General features: G+C 38.0%; 2 non-coding genes across 2 annotated transcripts; both read left to right on the plus strand.

Moving 5' to 3' along the window:
* The first annotated feature begins 6,342 nt into the window (after nt 1-6,342).
* LOC145677734 (5S ribosomal RNA) lies at nt 6,343-6,461 on the plus strand. Its single transcript, XR_014129972.1, has one exon. It is a non-coding gene; the product is annotated as a 5S ribosomal RNA (ribosomal RNA).
* Nucleotides 6,462-22,053: 15,592 nt separating this feature from the next.
* Nucleotides 22,054-22,172, plus strand: LOC145677735 (5S ribosomal RNA). Its single transcript, XR_014129973.1, has one exon. It is a non-coding gene; the product is annotated as a 5S ribosomal RNA (ribosomal RNA).
* Nucleotides 22,173-23,148: the final 976 nt, after the last annotated feature.

The following is a 23,148-nucleotide window of genomic DNA, read 5'->3' on the forward strand; positions in this document are numbered from 1 at the left end:
AGAGTACAGATGAAGTGTAAGATCAGATTTATATTGATGATACATCAATATTTTCCCTGTTAATAACTACATTTAATGAGAAAGTCTGCAAATGTATGTTCACTTAGGAACTTTTGCGAGGAGTCCGCACCCGGTGGACACCCCGTGAGTACGCCTCTGCACTTGACTATACTTCGAATTATACTGCAAACAGTTGTATTTTAGTTTCCCCGTTTAGTTCATCGATATCATTAACACAAAGAAAATAGATGTTATAGATGCGTATTCTCAGTTCTCGCTTTATATCCGGACGTCTGCAAAAATCTACTCCTTTTCTTTCTTTCACGCATCCACCAAACTAACAATGATTTGTATTATAATATTTGCGCATAAAATGTATATCTCATACCTTCCATGTTCTCAAGTATTCATAGACAAAAACGGTTACTTTCTGCGAACAAATTGTCCAAACACAGTGCAAATGTCATCTATAGATTGTCCTGGTTCCGTCTGCGTGTACATAACAATGCGTCATAATCATACATTGCACATTAAGGATATCAATTAATCTTCCCAAATTCCTAGATATGCCTGGCAAAAGTTCCGCGTGTTGTAAGGATATTACATTTGTACTACCGACAAGGTGGTATCTTCCAACATTGAAGTTCAATAAACCCCAAATGTGTCGGATATAGTATTTGATTTCTTGTCTCATTGTTTGCGTCAGAGATGTCTTCTCAAGTTAGGATTTACGATACATACAGGATGAGTTGTATATATTGTTGCTGCCAGCTCTATATTAATCCCATATTTGTAAACGAATAAAAACAGTATTCTAATTATAACAATGTGCTCACAATTAATTTTATTCTTAATTGTTATACGTATTGTTGATTAAAAATGAAAATGTTGCTAAGTGAATTTTATTAATATTTTCTGTTGCGTGATATAGGAAGTGAGTGAAATATTGGAGGAATATAGTGTGCGTAGCAGATGATGTGCAGTGGCTTTGGATCGCCTGTGATAAGGTAAGGCATTTGCTATTTTAATTAACACATTTTATATACTGTAATCCTAATTATTTTTATGTGAATGTGCTTACTACTTGTGTATTCAGTGGGACCGATGTTTTAATATGTATGGTCAAGCAGTGTCGAGCCTGGTCAGTGTGTGGATAGGTGACCATTTTTTGTAAATCGATAACATTTAACTTTGTAAACACGGATGAAGTAGAAGTATATTTATTTTATTTTTTACCTCAAATATGTAGGACACTTCTCCTTTGTACATCAATTATTATTATTAGTTCAACTTGTTTACAAGTTAAATGAAAAGAATAGTCGTTATCGTGTGATGATTGTGCTCATTAGGCTAAAGAAGACTCGTGATAAGAAAGAAAAGAAGAACGGTGCTCAAGTTTCGTCACAGCATATTCTCAAAAATTTACAGGCAAAATTCAGTGTTCTGCATGAAAAGGCATATTTGTACGAAAAAAAAAAAAATTCTGCAGACGACAGAATTAAATAAAGTAATACACATGTATTTTAGAGTTACTGGTGTAAAATCATTACAAGTGCTTTGCCAGGTGGCCAATAAAAAGCACGAATACTATTTAAGGGAGCCAAAACAGGAGAAAGCTGGGGGCCTGAGCGATAGCAAGAATGTGCGTCCAAAGTGAACAGGAGCGAAGGCGACGCGGGTATACGTATAAGCAAGGGTAGTGGAAACCAGTTAGTTTTCGAGTTTCAATAGCACTTGTCATGCATCCATACTAGTAGCGCCCCGCTTGTAAACATTAAGTACACTATGCAAGAATACACCGCCGGTGGAAAATAGTACCTAATACAGTTATCTTTCATATATACTGACTTATTTTACAGTAGTAACCCAACACTAGTAAACGTAAAATAAAAGTGTATAACTTTATATTTAATTCTATCGCCTGGCTTAGTTTTTCACCTGTAAGATGTACTTATTTAGAGCAAGTTTCTTAACTAGCAAATTAAACCGAGAACCACAGCAACCATATATATATTCTTATGATGTACTTTTCTTTGAGTGGTGTTCTCTGTCTATTCAATAACATTTTCTCAGTTTAATGCTAGCAAAAAACAAAACAAAATCAAAGTGTTTCTATATAAATTTAGTTCACCGTGTTGTAATATCACATGGAATTGAAAAACGAATAGTCGAACCTCTGCTATCTCGATCAAACTTCTCAGGATGATATACTGACTTACCGCAGAAGTTCGACTGAATACGTTTCTCAGTTCCATGGGAGAACCTGGAGAAGCAAAAGCCTGCGCAACGGAAAATACTAAATAAACTTGTAGAGCAGGTCAAGATGTATCATCATGCCAAGTTTCATTCAGATCAGAGAAGTTTGGCTGCAGCCATTTTCATTACAAAGCACAAAATGGATGGTCCCTAACCTCGAGAATCTTCACAATTGTCGACGAGTTGAACTGCACTCATCTGATCAAAATCAAACTTAAAATGGCAGTTCACTTTCAACTGTTAAATAATATGATATGCAGGCTTCTGCTTTCCTAGTTACAGTCTATCCACTGTGGTATGCATATTAGTAGAAATGTGAGAGTGCATATTTATTAAAGATTTGCTTCAAAAAGCGATGAAAGACATAGGCATTCCCGCGGGCGGTGATAACAAGATGCCGGAAAACGAACAAGCAGAAAGAATATGGGCTGAAGAAGTGTAAACGACGACGCGGCGGCCCGTAAAGGTGTTGCCGTCCTATTAAATGAATAATATCAAAAGAAAGAAAAAAAAAGTAAAAAATTTCGCGCTCGTAATCAAGACAGAAAGCAACTAAAGGAAATCTTTGTTTTACGTCCCACGTTATGCCGCTTAGGCTAAAAGAGGCGCTGATTATGAGAAATGATTGAAATGGTGGTGGAATGAAGAAAGTGGGAGGAAACGGGAGAACCCCGCGGTAACCCACCGCACATAGTTTTTGTCCACCATAAAGTTAACTTGGCGGGGGCTCAAGACAGAAAGACGGTTGGAAAAACAAATAAACGATGTTCCATCCCGTAAAAATGTTGGCGACCTATGAAATCAATATTTTTTCTTAAAGAAAAAAAAAAGAATTAAAAAGAGAAAAAAAGGTCAAAATTTCGCGCTCGCTTCGCTCGCGATCAGCAGAGAAAAGAGGACGTGACGCACCCCTAAAAGTGTTGGCGACCGATTGAATAAATATTGTGGGTAAAAAAAAAAAAAAAAGTCAAAAATTTCGCGCTCGCTTCGCTCGCGATCAGCACAGAAAGAAGGACGTGACGCGCCCCTAAAGGTGTTGGCAACCGATTCAATACATATTGTCGGTAAAAAAAAAAAAAAAAAAAACGCTCGCTTCGCTCGCGATCGACATGAAAAAGGCAACGACGTGACGCCCCGTAAAATTGTCGGCGACCTATTCAATCAATATATTCGGTTGAAAAACAAAGTCAAAAGTTTCCCAATCGCTTCCCTGCCGATCGACATAAAAAAAAAGGCAACCCCTTCACCTCTCCTTATGCATTCATCAGTAAACATACAACCATAGATCACAATACCACTCACATCACCTATCAGTTCTCCACGTCCATCAAGATCCAATCATCGCCCTGGCCCTTTATGATGATACACAACATTACATGTTATTGTGTGCATTGCCCCGCGTTACAATACATGACCAAAAAAAAAAGAGAAAAAGAGCTGCACTGCCTTCAGTGTAGACATGTTCGTATTCGTAGAAAATGATTTTAGGTACACGATAGTACAGTAATCTATCTTCACATGCTTCAGATGTGAACGATACCTACACATGAAGAGGGCTCCCGAGGTTTCCTTTTCCAATAGGATGGAGCTCCACCACACTTGCAGAATGACGAGAAGTTATGTTAATAAATATATCCCAGAGTGTTTCGTAACTCGCCCTTGGTCCTAATGATGAAGCGTTCTTCAGATGGCCCCGATGTCTCCACACATGATACTATGCGACTTCTTTTCACGAGGCTCTCAAAGATCACGTTTGTGTCCTAACATTCTCTGCAGATATGACACAGCTGCGATAGCGGATCACAGAAGCCTTTCCTCTCCTTACAAGAGACGTGTTCATTCGAGCATGGGAGTAATTCGACTATCGATCAAATATCTCCCGTGTCACGATAGTAGTCACTTTCAATTCTTCTAACGAAGGTAAGAAAAAATGCTATACAAACTTCCTTTCGGTATATAAAGGATTAGGGGCCCAGAGAATATTTTCTTTCAAGAGGATACATTCTTTTTCGAACACCCTGTATATAGATCCTCTAATTATAACTGCAAACAAAATGTTGATTTTGCAATTGCTTCCATGAGAGAAAATTCTGTGCACTTTCTTTCTGAAGGGCCGGGCCTAAACGTTTTCCTTAATCATTAAATTTAGTAGTTATCTACAATTACATAGTTTTCCATTGTTCTCAAAATAAAGATTTTTCTCTATGAATTGTTGAATGTTGCTAGGGATATTGAAGTAATTCTTTTTAGTGTTTTTTTCTTTACAATAATGTACTGAACGCCTGCATTAAGGAAGTTCGTGTGTCCATCTTGCAAAATGTTTCGTCTTTTTTCATGCCCACTAAGATAAATATTCATTTTGCTCTTTTCTCCGTATGCAAACCACATTTCTTAAAGGCAACATTTTCATACAAATGTAGTACTAAAAACTTCTAATTGGCAACATCTGGGCTGCGAAGAGGAAAAAGAAAGAAATCTCGTACGTATTCGCGCGCAATTCGGAATTAGCCAATGAAAAGCACAAAAGCGGCCACCATCTCTCTCTCTTTCTTATTAACGGTTTTGTACTTTCTGCAGTTCTATCAGTGCTGCTAACCTCTTACTATATCATTGAATATGTATGTTTATATATATATATATATATATATATATATATATATATATATATATATATATATATATATATTTTACAAAAAATCATACTACTACGGAATAATATTAAATGCCTGTAAACCCTCATTTCTGTTTGCACTTTCTGTTACACTACCTTCCCCGAACTTCTTTCAAGTTATTAAGTGCAGAACGGGGAGTTATACATATTTACTTGCGCTTTCACAATATCTGCACATTGTGTAATAATAGGAGACGTATAAAATAAAACTATATACTAATACGTATATATATATATATATATATATATATATATATATATATATATATATATATATATATATATATACAGTACACATTCCACTATCCGAGGCTTTCCTTTTCTTTTCTTGCTGACGATAAATTACGCTCTTAGAAATGTTGTCTGAAAACAATAAGAATATGTGCAAAAAATACAATCAGAGGTAGAGGTCTTTAACAGGAACTAAGCAAGGGAGTTGAAAAATTTTTTATGCATGTAAAAAATATAGACATGAACCAACTTGTGAAATAAAAAGACCAGAAAACTACTCTTTCTAAATTATGTGTAAACTTTTTACCGAAAACGAAAGTTGCACGAAAGACTTTTTGTCCCTTTTTTGGCCTCCGGTGCTTGGGGTCCCTGGTTCAATCCCAGCTCGTGCCGTGTGAACTTTGTCGTGCATAAAGACCGTGCTCATGGGTTTTCTCGGGTTTCTCCCGTTTCCTCCCACTTTCTTCATTCAGTACTCATCATCACCGTCTCCTTTAGCGTAACCGGTATAAGTATGCGACGTAAATCTAAAGATTTCATTTCATTTCCCTTTTCTGCTCATACTGCTGATTATGCGCGATTATGCCAACATCCAACTCCGCGGATAATCGTGCGATTACTGTATATACAACTAATACAGATACGTAATTACATTATCAGTTACAGTATCGGTTTTTATTTACTAATTTGCCTCACTTTATTTGCATCCCTGCAGTAAATAATTCTTATCGATAATAGTTAAAATGTATATTACATTTTAGTGCTTCACGACTGAATGATCATCTGCCTTACGTTATCTCGCAGCTGAAGAGGATGCTACACTGAAAACTACCTTGCGTTATAAAGGGTAAGTGAAACATATCTTAAAAATATCTTTCATACATTTCATTGTGTACATTAAAGAATGTAAGTTTGCCTTTTTCCTGTAATCAATACTTAATAAAGGATTTATTTTTATTTATTTATATACAATTTCATACGTGGTTCGTGATAGTAAACTCGATAGGACATAGTGGCACTATGAACATCCGAATCACTCATCATTCGAACATTCAAATATTTATTCGAATATTAGTATATTCCAAGTAATGTTAACGACGTTAATATGCTTGCCTTTATAGTTAATAATGTCAATTCTTACTTAAAACATACTTCCTTAACAGGACATTGAAGAAAAGGTAGTTGCCAACGGCCATACCATGCTGAATATACCGGTTCTCGTCCGATCACCGAAGTCAAGCAGCATCGGGCCTGGTCAGTACTTGGATGGGTGACCGCCTGGGAACACCAGGTGCTGTTGGCATCTCTTTTTCAAATTTCATTATCCTTCAAGTACGAAAATACTAGAAACATTAATTTTATAGTACTTTCAAGAGATAATTTATCAACATTATTTCATAGCGATTAATCGATATTCTAAGCGTTATACCCACTATTTCTTACACTAACAGCCTGTTTATTTGCACGGCACATTAAAATAACCTGATTTCCGATCCGTGTGCACCTACTACTATACTTAACACGGAATGTATTACCACTTTTTAAAAGTAAATTATTATGACTAAGTGTAGATCTCCGGCGAGTAAATGCCTTTCGTATACAAGCACGACACATCTCCGCTATGTGCTTTACTTTTTTACTAACAGCATATAGAAATTGGATTTCAAGGTGTTTCTACATAACAGAATGAAGCAAATTTCGTGATTTAACTCTTTCGAATAATGTGTTGGTCCTGACAAGGACCGTTTGAAATGAAAAATCTTGAAGAAGATTTTTACTTAGAGCTTGTGTACTTGGTAACAGCCTTCGTACCCTCACTTACAGCGTGCTTGGCAAGTTCACCAGGCAAAAGAAGGCGCACAGCTGTTTGGATTTCCCGGCTGGTGATAGTTGACCGCTTATTGTAATGGGCCAAACGAGAAGCTTCAGCAGCAATACGCTCGAAGATGTCATTAACAAAGCTGTTCATGATACTCATAGCTTTGCTAGATATGCCAGTGTCAGGATGCACTTGCTTCAAAACTTTGTAGATGTAAATGGCATAGCTCTCCTTCCTCCTCCTCTTCTTCTTCTTATCTCCCTTGGAGATATTCTTTTGGGCTTTACCAGCCTTCTTTGCAGCCTTTCCGCTAGTTTTTGGTGGCATGATGACTCACTCGTTCAGCAAAATTAGATGTGTCCGCTTTCACTTTCACTTTCACTTTTATCATGACAATTTCTTCGGTAATGAGTATCGAGCTCACGGTAGTGAGCTCCTGCCTCTTATTTGAAGTTGAGATTTTTGGTTGACGTTGCTATTGACGAAGATGAAATGTTTCGGATGCAACTGTCGCAATCCTACAGAATGTGAGTTGTAGATGATGATGAGAGATGAGGATGAAAACTATGAGAGGCGATGAACAGTTGTGGAGAAGAGGAAGTAGAAGAGGGTGCCATTGGTTAGTTTAAGGAGGGATCTAGAATTTGACTGGCGCTCTAAGTAACCTATCAGAATTAAGTAGGTGGCCCTAATAAGGGTATGGTCCTGTATGTATCTAATCAGAGTTTAATCTTGAGTTGAAGTAATGACATCTAGTATGTCACTTAAGATGGAGAGCTTAGTAAGAACATCAGGAGCTGCTTTGAGGGCAGGAAGTTTTTTCCGCACTGCTGATAGAATCTTGGAGAGATGAAGTTCACGAAAGATCTCTATTATCTCTTTGAGAGTATCACTAGTAGTGGCTGCTTTTTCGTCTTCAAGATTGTCAGTAGTCTCTGAACGGTTAGTAGCATCTGCTTTCTTGGCATACGTATCCTTGTAATTCACTGGTTTGAACACTGGTAAGGTTGAATCTGGTGATAAAGATGGAAAATCTTGAGGCTTAAAGGACGGTGGTTGAGAACTCTTCCGTGAAAGTATTTTATGAATGACAGGACATCTTTTGAAGTTAGCGGGGTGCCCCCCACCACAGTTTGAACACTTCACTTTATCATCTTGAGTTTTTCGAGAGCACTCATAGGTGAAATGATTGTCAGCACACTTAACACATCTTGGAGTTGCAGCACAGGATGTCTGTGTGTGACCCAAACGCTGGCAGCGATAGCATTGAATAAAGGATGGTGGATGATAATATTCAACTTTTATTTTATAGAATTCCAGATATTGTAAATTCAGTATAGATTTTACATCTGGCGTCTTTTTTAAGGTGACCAAGAACAGTGGGAGCAGCACACCTCCCCTGCCTTTCATTTGCTGAACTGAATATACTGGGTATTTTCGATTTAGTAAATCAGTCTTGATATTATCAATGGAAGCATCTACTGGCAGTTGGCGGATGACCACCTTAACTACAGTCTCTTTCCTTGTCATATCCAATGAATATTGCAGTTTGAAATCTTTGCAATAGGCTATTAACGCTTCATAGTCCGCTGCAGAGTGACATTTAAACTTAATGCGATCGGGATAGACCGCACAGTATGGAATTTCTTTGCAAACCAAGGACGCACCATGCGTTAGTTTGTATCCTTTATTAGTAGGATAGTCGTAAATAGTAAGAGATTTGATTTGTCTCTTGTCTTCAGGCTTGTTTGCAGTAACTGGAGTAGTTTGTTCCATATCTTCATCCCTTTGTTCAGAGGGAGGTATATCAGCCAGCTTCTTCTCGGATCGAGTCTCCGTATCATCTTCCATAGCAATAGGTGCAAAACTATTGTTTAAAGGAACTGAGTTCGTTATTTCTGGTTTAGGCCGAAACGTATGTTTGGCAGGTTGGAATGAATGTTCTAGTGGCCGTTTCCTAGATTCACTCATGGCCAAAAGCTCTGGAGTGGAGGTCTTGTTAGGCTGATTTGGACGGCCATAGATATCTTTATGATGTGCTGGAATATGCGGTCCTGAACAATAAGTACAATTATTGTAGATGTGATAGATATGTCGAGTATCTAATAATCTGGGATCCTCTGGAATATCTAGCTCAAATTCCTTGTGTAATCCCGATTGATCCTGAATAAGTACAATTCGTTTGGAACTTGCCATATCGTAAAAGTACAGGTCTTTTCGCTACGACGTCCCAACGATGAATAGATGTGTCCGCCGATTTATCGACTTCATTTAAATTACAGTACGTGTTTCAATTCGCGCCAACTGCCTTGCTTTTCATTTGATGCACTCGGGTGCACGCTTGAAGTAGTAACAAAACTGACTTGATTCATGGGAGGCCGCAATTTTTCCTCTCATCTTATTACGAAAGAATATTGAACAATGTCTGGTCGCGGCAAAGGTGGAAAAGTCAAGGGAAAGAGCAAGTCCCGCTCCAGCAGGGCTGGCCTTCAATTCCCAGTAGGCAGAATCCATCGTCTTTTGCGAAAGGGTAACTATGCCGAACGAGTTGGTGCTGGCGCTCCCGTGTATTTGGCTGCAGTCATGGAATACCTGGCAGCTGAAGTTCTTGAGTTGGCAGGCAACGCTGCTCGTGACAACAAGAAGACTAGGATTATTCCACGTCATCTGCAGTTAGCTATCCGTAACGACGAGGAATTAAACAAGTTGTTGTCTGGAGTTACAATCGCTCAGGGTGGTGTTTTGCCCAACATTCAAGCTGTACTTCTGCCCAAGAAAACTGAGAAGAAGGCATAAATGTAAGACCTATATCTCATACAAATCGGCCCTTATGAGGGCCACAAACCCCTTTATAGAGGAGATTTACGATTGAAATGAATTGTTTTCGATATACAGACTCATCAAAAGTGTCTGAGATAGTTGCTTAGTGTCATTCGAAATTCTCGCTGCTATTCGATTAATTAGTATGTGTAGTCGTCGATCGTAATTGAAGCCCATAGGAAGTCACACTATCTTTAGAATACTCCAAACAGCGATGTGCTTAGTTCCCACTACATTATTAATTATAAGATCATTACCTTTTGTATTGTCGCTAGCTACATTTTTTTGATATTTGCGTACATCGGGCTCATATTACCCAGAGGACAGGACAGTCGAGCCCAGATTCTCAGCAATGGAAGAAAACCTCATACCACATATTCTCATGTACTTCATGCTAGACAAAGGAATTTCCAACATTCTTAAAGCACTCATGTTTCTCTCTTGCGTTGGCTTGGCTGAAATTACTCTGTTCAATATGTTCTCGACATTTATTATTGTTCATTACTATGCCCCAATGACATCATGAACAGAGCGGATCAAAAAACTTTCCTAAATTTCTTTTGCAACATAGTAATGACATTAAATGCACACTTAAGTACGATTTATTCTTTGCAAGGTCGATATTCATATTTGTGTGATATGTGTTATATGTATATGGTTTGTAATACGCAACTACTCTTATTCTCTGATCTCAGAACTCATTTGCTACTGTGCCCAACGAGCGAGCCTAGGTTTCTTGTAACTACTGCCTTTCTTTAGTAAATAATGTGAAGTATACAATGCATTAACCTACATCTCATATTTGTATTACTCTTTATTTTACTAACCCGCTACGAAGTGTCATTAATTTACATGTAAATCACAATAGACACTACCGCAAAAGAAAAAAATCGAACCCAAGACCACGTAAACAAGATAAAGGACAAGATTCAGGTTTCTAACGCATTATTCGCCCCTCACAGCACAGTATAGAAGTTGTATAAGCCTCTATACGTACATCCTACTGTCAGAACAGAAATTCCGACTTGCGTTTCGCATCTCTCATGCTCGCTACTTCCAACAAATCGCCAATTTCCAACCAGAACCCCTTCTCCAGCATTAATACTGCTACATATGAATACGTATACATGAACGTACATAATGTAAAAAAAAACGTATGATTTTCTCAAATTAATCTCTCTACGTCTGTAATTTTGTGTGCATCAAAAGGCTTTAATGTAGTTACACGAATTCTTATAATCTAACAGAAAATCGCACAAAGTAAATCTTTCCCTTTATATAAATTTGTTGGCTCTGAAAAGAGCCGTTTATGCCAATTTTATATCCAAAATAGGAGGAACCCCAACTTAACCTCCGAAACCGTACAGGGTTCTTCCTTGCCTCTTCAAGGCATACACAACATCCATAGCTGTCACTGTCTTCCTCTTGGCGTGTTCTGTGTATGTAACAGCATCTCTGATTACGTTCTCCAGGAATACTTTCAATACTCCTCGGGTCTCTTCATAAATGAGACCAGAGATACGCTTCACACCACCACGGCGAGCAAGACGCCTAATAGCGGGTTTGGTGATACCCTGGATGTTGTCACGAAGAACTTTACGGTGGCGCTTGGCACCTCCTTTGCCAAGACCCTTGCCTCCTTTTCCACGTCCTGTCATTTCGATATGTTACTGCTTCGCTCACCACACACGAGAAATACAAGCCCAAGCAGCCCAAGACTCGTGGTTTTGTTCCTTCGATCATGCAGGGAAAGCACGGAGGAAAAACACAAAACGTGTCTAAGCCAATGAGAACTGTCCTTTTCGACTGACTTTATCCAATGAGAAATAGCTTGATTTAACGGTTTTGCTCTTTATATAACTTGACTTCATTCAGCGCGCAATACAAAAACAAAATATACTTATACAAAATGGCAATTCGTCCCATACTACTCTATGGACACCCTCTATACAACAGACACAACGTCGCAGATGTATCTCGTGCAGAGCGCTTCTGGCTCAGAAGAATCACAAAAAACTACCAAGATGACATCAAGCCATACTATGACAAGCTCAAACTTCAACCTATAAAAGATGTAATCGTCAACCTAAACAGGAGATACAGGGACAGAATTCCACAAAAAAAGTTCTTCATCGACAACTTTACGAATGAAGAGAGATCTCCCACAGACCCACCAATAACAACCCTGCACTCTCTCCTAGCTATGTAAAGAACGAGGAAAAGAAGAAGAGGGGAAGAGAAGAAAAAGAAGAGAGAGGAGAAAAAAAAAAACAAATACATAAAAGTCAAAGCACCTCGGATCCTCAAACCACAGCCCTACTCCACTTTTTTTTTTTTTTTTTTTTTTTTTTTTTTTTTTTTTTTTTTTTAAAGCTAAAAATCAAACAAACTCCCTTAACTTAAGCACGTTACTCCCCACGCTCTCCACAAAAAACACAACATAACACACTACACTACTTCTGACTGTCGTTATCTTGTTTCTACAGACTTTGACAGCAACTACACTTGACTGCACTGGACAAAATAGCAAGACACGCTAGACGTCCTTCTCTGCCTAGACAGAGTAAATTAATATTTTTTCGTTCGTTTCAGCGCGCAATTATTTGAAACAAGTCGTGACAGTTGCAATGGCACGTACCAAGCAGACAGCTAGGAAATCTACTGGAGGCAAAGCTCCTCGAAAGCAGCTTGCCACCAAAGCTGCAAGAAAGAGTGCTCCAGCTACCGGTGGAGTGAAAAAGCCCCATCGTTACAGGCCTGGTACTGTGGCTCTCCGAGAAATTCGTCGTTACCAGAAGAGCACTGAATTGCTCATCCGCAAGCTGCCCTTCCAACGACTCGTCCGAGAAATTGCACAAGATTTCAAGACAGATCTTCGCTTCCAAAGCTCAGCTGTCATGGCTTTACAGGAGGCAAGTGAAGCTTACCTTGTAGGGCTTTTCGAAGACACCAACTTGTGTGCTATTCACGCAAAGAGAGTCACAATCATGCCTAAGGACATTCAGCTTGCTCGCCGCATCCGTGGGGAACGTGCTTAAGTTTGAAGTTCTGGCACTGAGTTCAAAAACGGTCCTTTTTAGGACCAATACACTACTTAGAGATGCTGTTATCCTAACAAGGATCTTGTCCATACTTGTTATCTTTTTTTTTTAAATTCTCACGCCGTATGTTGCATAGTTAATACATCTACCTTCGTTTTCCTCTCGTTTCGTATATCATCCTATCTTTCAAGTATATTCTTTAGTTTTCCCCTATGTTTACCGATTGATTATCTTCGTTTTATGTGGTCAAGGATTCGATTTTGCCATATGTTGCATAAGTTAACTTCGATTCAACCACTGTTTGCCCTTCTCAACGTTATTAATCTCATAGAACTCGCAGGCGAAATATGTACTTCTTCCAAGGTAGCAAAAGTAATATTTTCTCAGAGGTCGCTGCTGTTGAATGCAAACGTTAAACTAAACTTTCTTTAAGTGTCTGTTTGTACTTAACATCAGTTCAATTGTACACCTACATTTCTGCTGGTGTTACTATTTTTCTTTATAGCAATATTACGAATTATAAGACGGTATCCGTGGTTATTAGCGTGTTCCCTTTTCCTAACACTTTCTCATTACACCAGTATTTCCATCATTCATTAGGCGTAATCACCCGTCTCCTTTATCATAAAAATCATAATAGTACGACGTTAAATTGAAACAGTCTACTTCACTTTCACGAGTTGTAATAAGTTCGAACATTTCTTTCACCCCAGCCTTGAAAAGAGTTGATTTTAGTTTAGTGTCCCTTTCAGCAGCAAGGCTGTTTCAAACGTGGACCTACTTATTAACGTGCAATGCGAAACATTTGAGCTCCCACCGAGAATCGAACCCAGTCAGCCTGCAAAAGTTTTTCTAACAAATGCATTAAGTGCGTTTTCTGTACTGTTTCGCTACTTGAAGATAGGAACAAGGAAAAAGTAAGTGATCACAAATTGACATTACGTAATGTGTTCCCCATTTTTTTTCGAGTACACCATTCTTGACACCCGTGAAAGCTTTCTTTCCCCACCCTCAATTCCCCTCTGTTATAAAGCACTTACATCAAGAAGTGCTTCGGTTAAAAAGAAAACTCAAAGTCCCTTGCGTGTATACTATACATTGCTATGAATGAACATGTGATAATGATAGGAAAAGCACAATTTTACTCTTCTCAAAGTATTTGATGGCTCTAAAAAGAGCCGTTTTAAAATGTCAGATGATTTACTGACACATTTACTTCTTCTTTGGTGCAGCCTTCTTAGCACTTTTCGGTTTTGCTGTAGCCTTCTTTGGCTTCGGGGCCTTTGGCTTCTTGGGAGTTTTTGCCTTCTTCACTTTAGATGGTGATTTCTTAGGTTTGGGAGCAGCAGCCTTTTTCTTTTCACCAGTCTTCTTGGGACGTTTAGCTGCTGGCTTTTTCGCAGGCTTCTTCTCCTTTGATGCTGATCGTTTCGCCTTGGTTGAAGATCCACCTTCAGGCTTCTCCTTCAGCGATGAAGCACTAAGCTTAAACGATCCAGATGCACCTTTTCCCTTGGTCTGAACCAAAGACCCAGAAGCAACTGCACTTCTCAAGTATTTCTTGATAAATGGAGCAAGCTTCTCGGCATCCACTTTGTAGTTCTGAGAGATGTATTTCTTAATAGCTTGCAGTGAACTTCCTCCCCTTTCCTTCAAATTCTTGATGGCGTTGTTCACCATTTCTGATGTTCTTGGATGAGAAGGTGTTGTTTTTGGTTTCTTAGGCTTTGCAGACTTCTTAGGAGAAGCCTGTGCCGGGGCTGCAGGTGCTGATGCCGTATCTGCCATTGCTTTCTGCAATAAACTCAACGATACTGAAGAATGAAATTTTCGCTGGCAGGCAGCGTTGAGTTTGGTTACGGAGCGCGGACCGGATAGAAAGCACTTGCTGAGGCGGGCTGAGGTAAACAGAAGTTCGTAGTTGCCACAACGATAAGTGTGTTTCCTTCTATTTTGATAAACGATTTTTTTCAGGTATTCAATGAATGCACCAGATCCTATTCTTCCTTACTGGCTAGAAGAAACTTTATTCCACATAACTCAAAAGGCATTTGTTTTTATTCGCTTTTCTATTTTATGTTTCAGTCATTGCTAAGTCGGTCACACTACTTTTTCACCCTCCTTGTGCTTATAATTTTCATAATTTAACATGGAAATACTTATCAATAAATAATTATATTACCATGGTAATTAACTTCAATCCTTCCTGTGATTATACGCAAAGTACCATCTTCGTACTGCTTACTATAGTTCAATGAAGGGAATCTATAAAGTAACGCGTGTCGCACACATCTGCCTTGCAAACTCCCTGGCCTACTTCCAATGTATAGACTTTTATTTCAAATCCTGATTTAATTTCATAATTTTCTGTAGATTTTAACATTTTATTACCCAGCTTCTTAATACGAATGACAATCAAGCCTAAATATTTATTCCCTTTAACTTTATTTTTCTTTTTTATTTTGTGCCTTGTTTCATATTTGTTCTTACGTTAGCAATTAACGCACTTACCGTAGTTATGTATGAACAGGTTGTTTCTATATTTATTTTATTCCAAATAAATTAAATATATATACGGATTATTTTATGGTAGTTGATATTTTCTGTTGTTTCCTACGTGAATTGAGGAAACGCACGGACTTTCGCCTAATTCTTGTGCTACTTTCATATGTCTGTATCTGTCGAATGCTGTCGATCTGTCGAAATGTGTATTACTATCTGTCGATTCATCGAGTGAACTGAATTCGTTAACCATTTCACCAGGCGCGCATGCATTTTTTTTTTCTTCTAAGGGATCCAAGCTTCGGGGGGCAAGGTTCCAATACTACAAGCCACTATGTCTATATACTATTATTCTGCATTCGAAAACACGATAAATATTCCACTTACTTTTTCACAAAAACATGATACAGACAGAGTACAGATGAAGTGTAAGATCAGATTTATATTGATGATACATCAATATTTTCCCTGTTAATAACTACATTTAATGAGAAAGTCTGCAAATGTATGTTCACTTAGGAACTTTTGCGAGGAGTCCGCACCCGGTGGACACCCCGTGAGTACGCCTCTGCACTTGACTATACTTCGAATTATACTGCAAACAGTTGTATTTTAGTTTCCCCGTTTAGTTCATCGATATCATTAACACAAAGAAAATAGATGTTATAGATGCGTATTCTCAGTTCTCGCTTTATATCCGGACGTCTGCAAAAATCTACTCCTTTTCTTTCTTTCACGCATCCACCAAACTAACAATGATTTGTATTATAATATTTGCGCATAAAATGTATATCTCATACCTTCCATGTTCTCAAGTATTCATAGACAAAAACGGTTACTTTCTGCGAACAAATTGTCCAAACACAGTGCAAATGTCATCTATAGATTGTCCTGGTTCCGTCTGCGTGTACATAACAATGCGTCATAATCATACATTGCACATTAAGGATATCAATTAATCTTCCCAAATTCCTAGATATGCCTGGCAAAAGTTCCGCGTGTTGTAAGGATATTACATTTGTACTACCGACAAGGTGGTATCTTCCAACATTGAAGTTCAATAAACCCCAAATGTGTCGGATATAGTATTTGATTTCTTGTCTCATTGTTTGCGTCAGAGATGTCTTCTCAAGTTAGGATTTACGATACATACAGGATGAGTTGTATATATTGTTGCTGCCAGCTCTATATTAATCCCATATTTGTAAACGAATAAAAACAGTATTCTAATTATAACAATGTGCTCACAATTAATTTTATTCTTAATTGTTATACGTATTGTTGATTAAAAATGAAAATGTTGCTAAGTGAATTTTATTAATATTTTCTGTTGCGTGATATAGGAAGTGAGTGAAATATTGGAGGAATATAGTGTGCGTAGCAGATGATGTGCAGTGGCTTTGGATCGCCTGTGATAAGGTAAGGCATTTGCTATTTTAATTAACACATTTTATATACTGTAATCCTAATTATTTTTATGTGAATGTGCTTACTACTTGTGTATTCAGTGGGACCGATGTTTTAATATGTATGGTCAAGCAGTGTCGAGCCTGGTCAGTGTGTGGATAGGTGACCATTTTTTGTAAATCGATAACATTTAACTTTGTAAACACGGATGAAGTAGAAGTATATTTATTTTATTTTTTACCTCAAATATGTAGGACACTTCTCCTTTGTACATCAATTATTATTATTAGTTCAACTTGTTTACAAGTTAAATGAAAAGAATAGTCGTTATCGTGTGATGATTGTGCTCATTAGGCTAAAGAAGACTCGTGATAAGAAAGAAAAGAAGAACGGTGCTCAAGTTTCGTCACAGCATATTCTCAAAAATTTACAGGCAAAATTCAGTGTTCTGCATGAAAAGGCATATTTGTACGAAAAAAAAAAAAAATTCTGCAGACGACAGAATTAAATAAAGTAATACACATGTATTTTAGAGTTACTGGTGTAAAATCATTACAAGTGCTTTGCCAGGTGGCCAATAAAAAGCACGAATACTATTTAAGGGAGCCAAAACAGGAGAAAGCTGGGGGCCTGAGCGATAGCAAGAATGTGCGTCCAAAGTGAACAGGAGCGAAGGCGACGCGGGTATACGTATAAGCAAGGGTAGTGGAAACCAGTTAGTTTTCGAGTTTCAATAGCACTTGTCATGCATCCATACTAGTAGCGCCCCGCTTGTAAACATTAAGTACACTATGCAAGAATACACCGCCGGTGGAAAATAGTACCTAATACAGTTATCTTTCATATATACTGACTTATTTTACAGTAGTAACCCAACACTAGTAAACGTAAAATAAAAGTGTATAACTTTATATTTAATTCTATCGCCTGGCTGTTTTTCACCTGTAAGATGTACTTATTTAGAGCAAGTTTCTTAACTAGCAAATTAAACCGAGAACCACAGCAACCATATATATATTCTTATGATGTACTTTTCTTTGAGTGGTGTTCTCTGTCTATTCAATAACATTTTCTCAGTTTAATGCTAGCAAAAAACAAAACAAAATCAAAGTGTTTCTATATAAATTTAGTTCACCGTGTTGTAATATCACATGGAATTGAAAAACGAATAGTCGAACCTCTGCTATCTCGATCAAACTTCTCAGGATGATATACTGACTTACCGCAGAAGTTCGACTGAATACGTTTCTCAGTTCCATGGGAGAACCTGGAGAAGCAAAAGCCTGCGCAACGGAAAATACTAAATAAACTTGTAGAGCAGGTCAAGATGTATCATCATGCCAAGTTTCATTCAGATCAGAGAAGTTTGGCTGCAGCCATTTTCATTACAAAGCACAAAATGGATGGTCCCTAACCTCGAGAATCTTCACAATTGTCGACGAGTTGAACTGCACTCATCTGATCAAAATCAAACTTAAAATGGCAGTTCACTTTCAACTGTTAAATAATATGATATGCAGGCTTCTGCTTTCCTAGTTACAGTCTATCCACTGTGGTATGCATATTAGTAGAAATGTGAGAGTGCATATTTATTAAAGATTTGCTTCAAAAAGCGATGAAAGACATAGGCATTCCCGCGGGCGGTGATAACAAGATGCCGGAAAACGAACAAGCAGAAAGAATATGGGCTGAAGAAGTGTAAACGACGACGCGGCGGCCCGTAAAGGTGTTGCCGTCCTATTAAATGAATAATATCAAAAGAAAGAAAAAAAAAGTAAAAAATTTCGCGCTCGTAATCAAGACAGAAAGCAACTAAAGGAAATCTTTGTTTTACGTCCCACGTTATGCCGCTTAGGCTAAAAGAGGCGCTGATTATGAGAAATGATTGAAATGGTGGTGGAATGAAGAAAGTGGGAGGAAACGGGAGAACCCCGCGGTAACCCACCGCACATAGTTTTTGTCCACCATAAAGTTAACTTGGCGGGGGCTCAAGACAGAAAGACGGTTGGAAAAACAAATAAACGATGTTCCATCCCGTAAAAATGTTGGCGACCTATGAAATCAATATTTTTTCTTAAAGAAAAAAAAAAGAATTAAAAAGAGAAAAAAAGGTCAAAATTTCGCGCTCGCTTCGCTCGCGATCAGCAGAGAAAAGAGGACGTGACGCACCCCTAAAAGTGTTGGCGACCGATTGAATAAATATTGTGGGTAAAAAAAAAAAAAAAAAGTCAAAAATTTCGCGCTCGCTTCGCTCGCGATCAGCACAGAGAGAAGGACGTGACGCGCCCCTAAAGGTGTTGGCAACCGATTCAATACATATTGTCGGTAAAAAAAAAAAAAAAAAAACGCTCGCTTCGCTCGCGATCGACATGAAAAAGGCAACGACGTGACGCCCCGTAAAATTGTCGGCGACCTATTCAATCAATATATTCGGTTGAAAAACAAAGTCAAAAGTTTCCCAATCGCTTCCCTGCCGATCGACATAAAAAAAAAGGCAACCCCTTCACCTCTCCTTATGCATTCATCAGTAAACATACAACCATAGATCACAATACCACTCACATCACCTATCAGTTCTCCACGTCCATCAAGATCCAATCATCGCCCTGGCCCTTTATGATGATACACAACATTACATGTTATTGTGTGCATTGCCCCGCGTTACAATACATGACCAAAAAAAAAAGAGAAAAAGAGCTGCACTGCCTTCAGTGTAGACATGTTCGTATTCGTAGAAAATGATTTTAGGTACACGATAGTACAGTAATCTATCTTCACATGCTTCAGATGTGAACGATACCTACACATGAAGAGGGCTCCCGAGGTTTCCTTTTCCAATAGGATGGAGCTCCACCACACTTGCAGAATGACGAGAAGTTATGTTAATAAATATATCCCAGAGTGTTTCGTAACTCGCCCTTGGTCCTAATGATGAAGCGTTCTTCAGATGGCCCCGATGTCTCCACACATGATACTATGCGACTTCTTTTCACGAGGCTCTCAAAGATCACGTTTGTGTCCTAACATTCTCTGCAGATATGACACAGCTGCGATAGCGGATCACAGAAGCCTTTCCTCTCCTTACAAGAGACGTGTTCATTCGAGCATGGGAGTAATTCGACTATCGATCAAATATCTCCCGTGTCACGATAGTAGTCACTTTCAATTCTTCTAACGAAGGTAAGAAAAAATGCTATACAAACTTCCTTTCGGTATATAAAGGATTAGGGGCCCAGAGAATATTTTCTTTCAAGAGGATACATTCTTTTTCGAACACCCTGTATATAGATCCTCTAATTATAACTGCAAACAAAATGTTGATTTTGCAATTGCTTCCATGAGAGAAAATTCTGTGCACTTTCTTTCTGAAGGGCCGGGCCTAAACGTTTTCCTTAATCATTAAATTTAGTAGTTATCTACAATTACATAGTTTTCCATTGTTCTCAAAATAAAGATTTTTCTCTATGAATTGTTGAATGTTGCTAGGGATATTGAAGTAATTCTTTTTAGTGTTTTTTTCTTTACAATAATGTACTGAACGCCTGCATTAAGGAAGTTCGTGTGTCCATCTTGCAAAATGTTTCGTCTTTTTTCATGCCCACTAAGATAAATATTCATTTTGCTCTTTTCTCCGTATGCAAACCACATTTCTTAAAGGCAACATTTTCATACAAATGTAGTACTAAAAACTTCTAATTGGCAACATCTGGGCTGCGAAGAGGAAAAAGAAAGAAATCTCGTACGTATTCGCGCGCAATTCGGAATTAGCCAATGAAAAGCACAAAAGCGGCCACCATCTCTCTCTCTTTCTTATTAACGGTTTTGTACTTTCTGCAGTTCTATCAGTGCTGCTAACCTCTTACTATATCATTGAATATGTATGTTTATATATATATATATATATATTTTACAAAAAATCATACTACTACGGAATAATATTAAATGCCTGTAAACCCTCATTTCTGTTTGCACTTTCTGTTACACTACCTTCCCCGAACTTCTTTCAAGTTATTAAGTGCAGAACGGGGAGTTATACATATTTACTTGCGCTTTCACAATATCTGCACATTGTGTAATAATAGGAGACGTATAAAATAAAACTATATACTAATACGTATATATATATATATATATATATATATATATATATATATATATATATATATATATATATATATACAGTACACATTCCACTATCCGAGGCTTTCCTTTTCTTTTCTTGCTGACGATAAATTACGCTCTTAGAAATGTTGTCTGAAAACAATAAGAATATGTGCAAAAAATACAATCAGAGGTAGAGGTCTTTAACAGGAACTAAGCAAGGGAGTTGAAAAATTTTTTATGCATGTAAAAAATATAGACATGAACCAACTTGTGAAATAAAAAGACCAGAAAACTACTCTTTCTAAATTATGTGTAAACTTTTTACCGAAAACGAAAGTTGCACGAAAGACTTTTTGTCCCTTTTTTGGCCTCCGGTGCTTGGGGTCCCTGGTTCAATCCCAGCTCGTGCCGTGTGAACTTTGTCGTGCATAAAGACCGTGCTCATGGGTTTTCTCGGGTTTCTCCCGTTTCCTCCCACTTTCTTCATTCAGTACTCATCATCACCGTCTCCTTTAGCGTAACCGGTATAAGTATGCGACGTAAATCTAAAGATTTCATTTCATTTCCCTTTTCTGCTCATACTGCTGATTATGCGCGATTATGCCAACATCCAACTCCGCGGATAATCGTGCGATTACTGTATATACAACTAATACAGATACGTAATTACATTATCAGTTACAGTATCGGTTTTTATTTACTAATTTGCCTCACTTTATTTGCATCCCTGCAGTAAATAATTCTTATCGATAATAGTTAAAATGTATATTACATTTTAGTGCTTCACGACTGAATGATCATCTGCCTTACGTTATCTCGCAGCTGAAGAGGATGCTACACTGAAAACTACCTTGCGTTATAAAGGGTAAGTGAAACATATCTTAAAAATATCTTTCATACATTTCATTGTGTACATTAAAGAATGTAAGTTTGCCTTTTTCCTGTAATCAATACTTAATAAAGGATTTATTTTTATTTATTTATATACAATTTCATACGTGGTTCGTGATAGTAAACTCGATAGGACATAGTGGCACTATGAACATCCGAATCACTCATCATTCGAACATTCAAATATTTATTCGAATATTAGTATATTCCAAGTAATGTTAACGACGTTAATATGCTTGCCTTTATAGTTAATAATGTCAATTCTTACTTAAAACATACTTCCTTAACAGGACATTGAAGAAAAGGTAGTTGCCAACGGCCATACCATGCTGAATATACCGGTTCTCGTCCGATCACCGAAGTCAAGCAGCATCGGGCCTGGTCAGTACTTGGATGGGTGACCGCCTGGGAACACCAGGTGCTGTTGGCATCTCTTTTTCAAATTTCATTATCCTTCAAGTACGAAAATACTAGAAACATTAATTTTATAGTACTTTCAAGAGATAATTTATCAACATTATTTCATAGCGATTAATCGATATTCTAAGCGTTATACCCACTATTTCTTACACTAACAGCCTGTTTATTTGCACGGCACATTAAAATAACCTGATTTCCGATCCGTGTGCACCTACTACTATACTTAACACGGAATGTATTACCACTTTTTAAAAGTAAATTATTATGACTAAGTGTAGATCTCCGGCGAGTAAATGCCTTTCGTATACAAGCACGACACATCTCCGCTATGTGCTTTACTTTTTTACTAACAGCATATAGAAATTGGATTTCAAGGTGTTTCTACATAACAGAATGAAGCAAATTTCGTGATTTAACTCTTTCGAATAATGTGTTGGTCCTGACAAGGACCGTTTGAAATGAAAAATCTTGAAGAAGATTTTTACTTAGAGCTTGTGTACTTGGTAACAGCCTTCGTACCCTCACTTACAGCGTGCTTGGCAAGTTCACCAGGCAAAAGAAGGCGCACAGCTGTTTGGATTTCCCGGCTGGTGATAGTTGACCGCTTATTGTAATGGGCCAAACGAGAAGCTTCAGCAGCAATACGCTCGAAGATGTCATTAACAAAGCTGTTCATGATACTCATAGCTTTGCTAGATATGCCAGTGTCAGGATGCACTTGCTTCAAAACTTTGTAGATGTAAATGGCATAGCTCTCCTTCCTCCTCCTCTTCTTCTTCTTATCTCCCTTGGAGATATTCTTTTGGGCTTTACCAGCCTTCTTTGCAGCCTTTCCGCTAGTTTTTGGTGGCATGATGACTCACTCGTTCAGCAAAATTAGATGTGTCCGCCGATTTATCGACTTCATTTAAATTACAGTACGTGTTTCAATTCGCGCCAACTGCCTTGCTTTTCATTTGATGCACTCGGGTGCACGCTTGAAGTAG

The sequence above is a fragment of the Thermobia domestica genome, unplaced genomic scaffold (assembly GCF_964235325.1).
Source record: "Thermobia domestica unplaced genomic scaffold, izTheDome1.hap1.1 HAP1_SCAFFOLD_1287, whole genome shotgun sequence".
NCBI classification, from domain to species: domain Eukaryota; kingdom Metazoa; phylum Arthropoda; class Insecta; order Zygentoma; family Lepismatidae; genus Thermobia; species Thermobia domestica.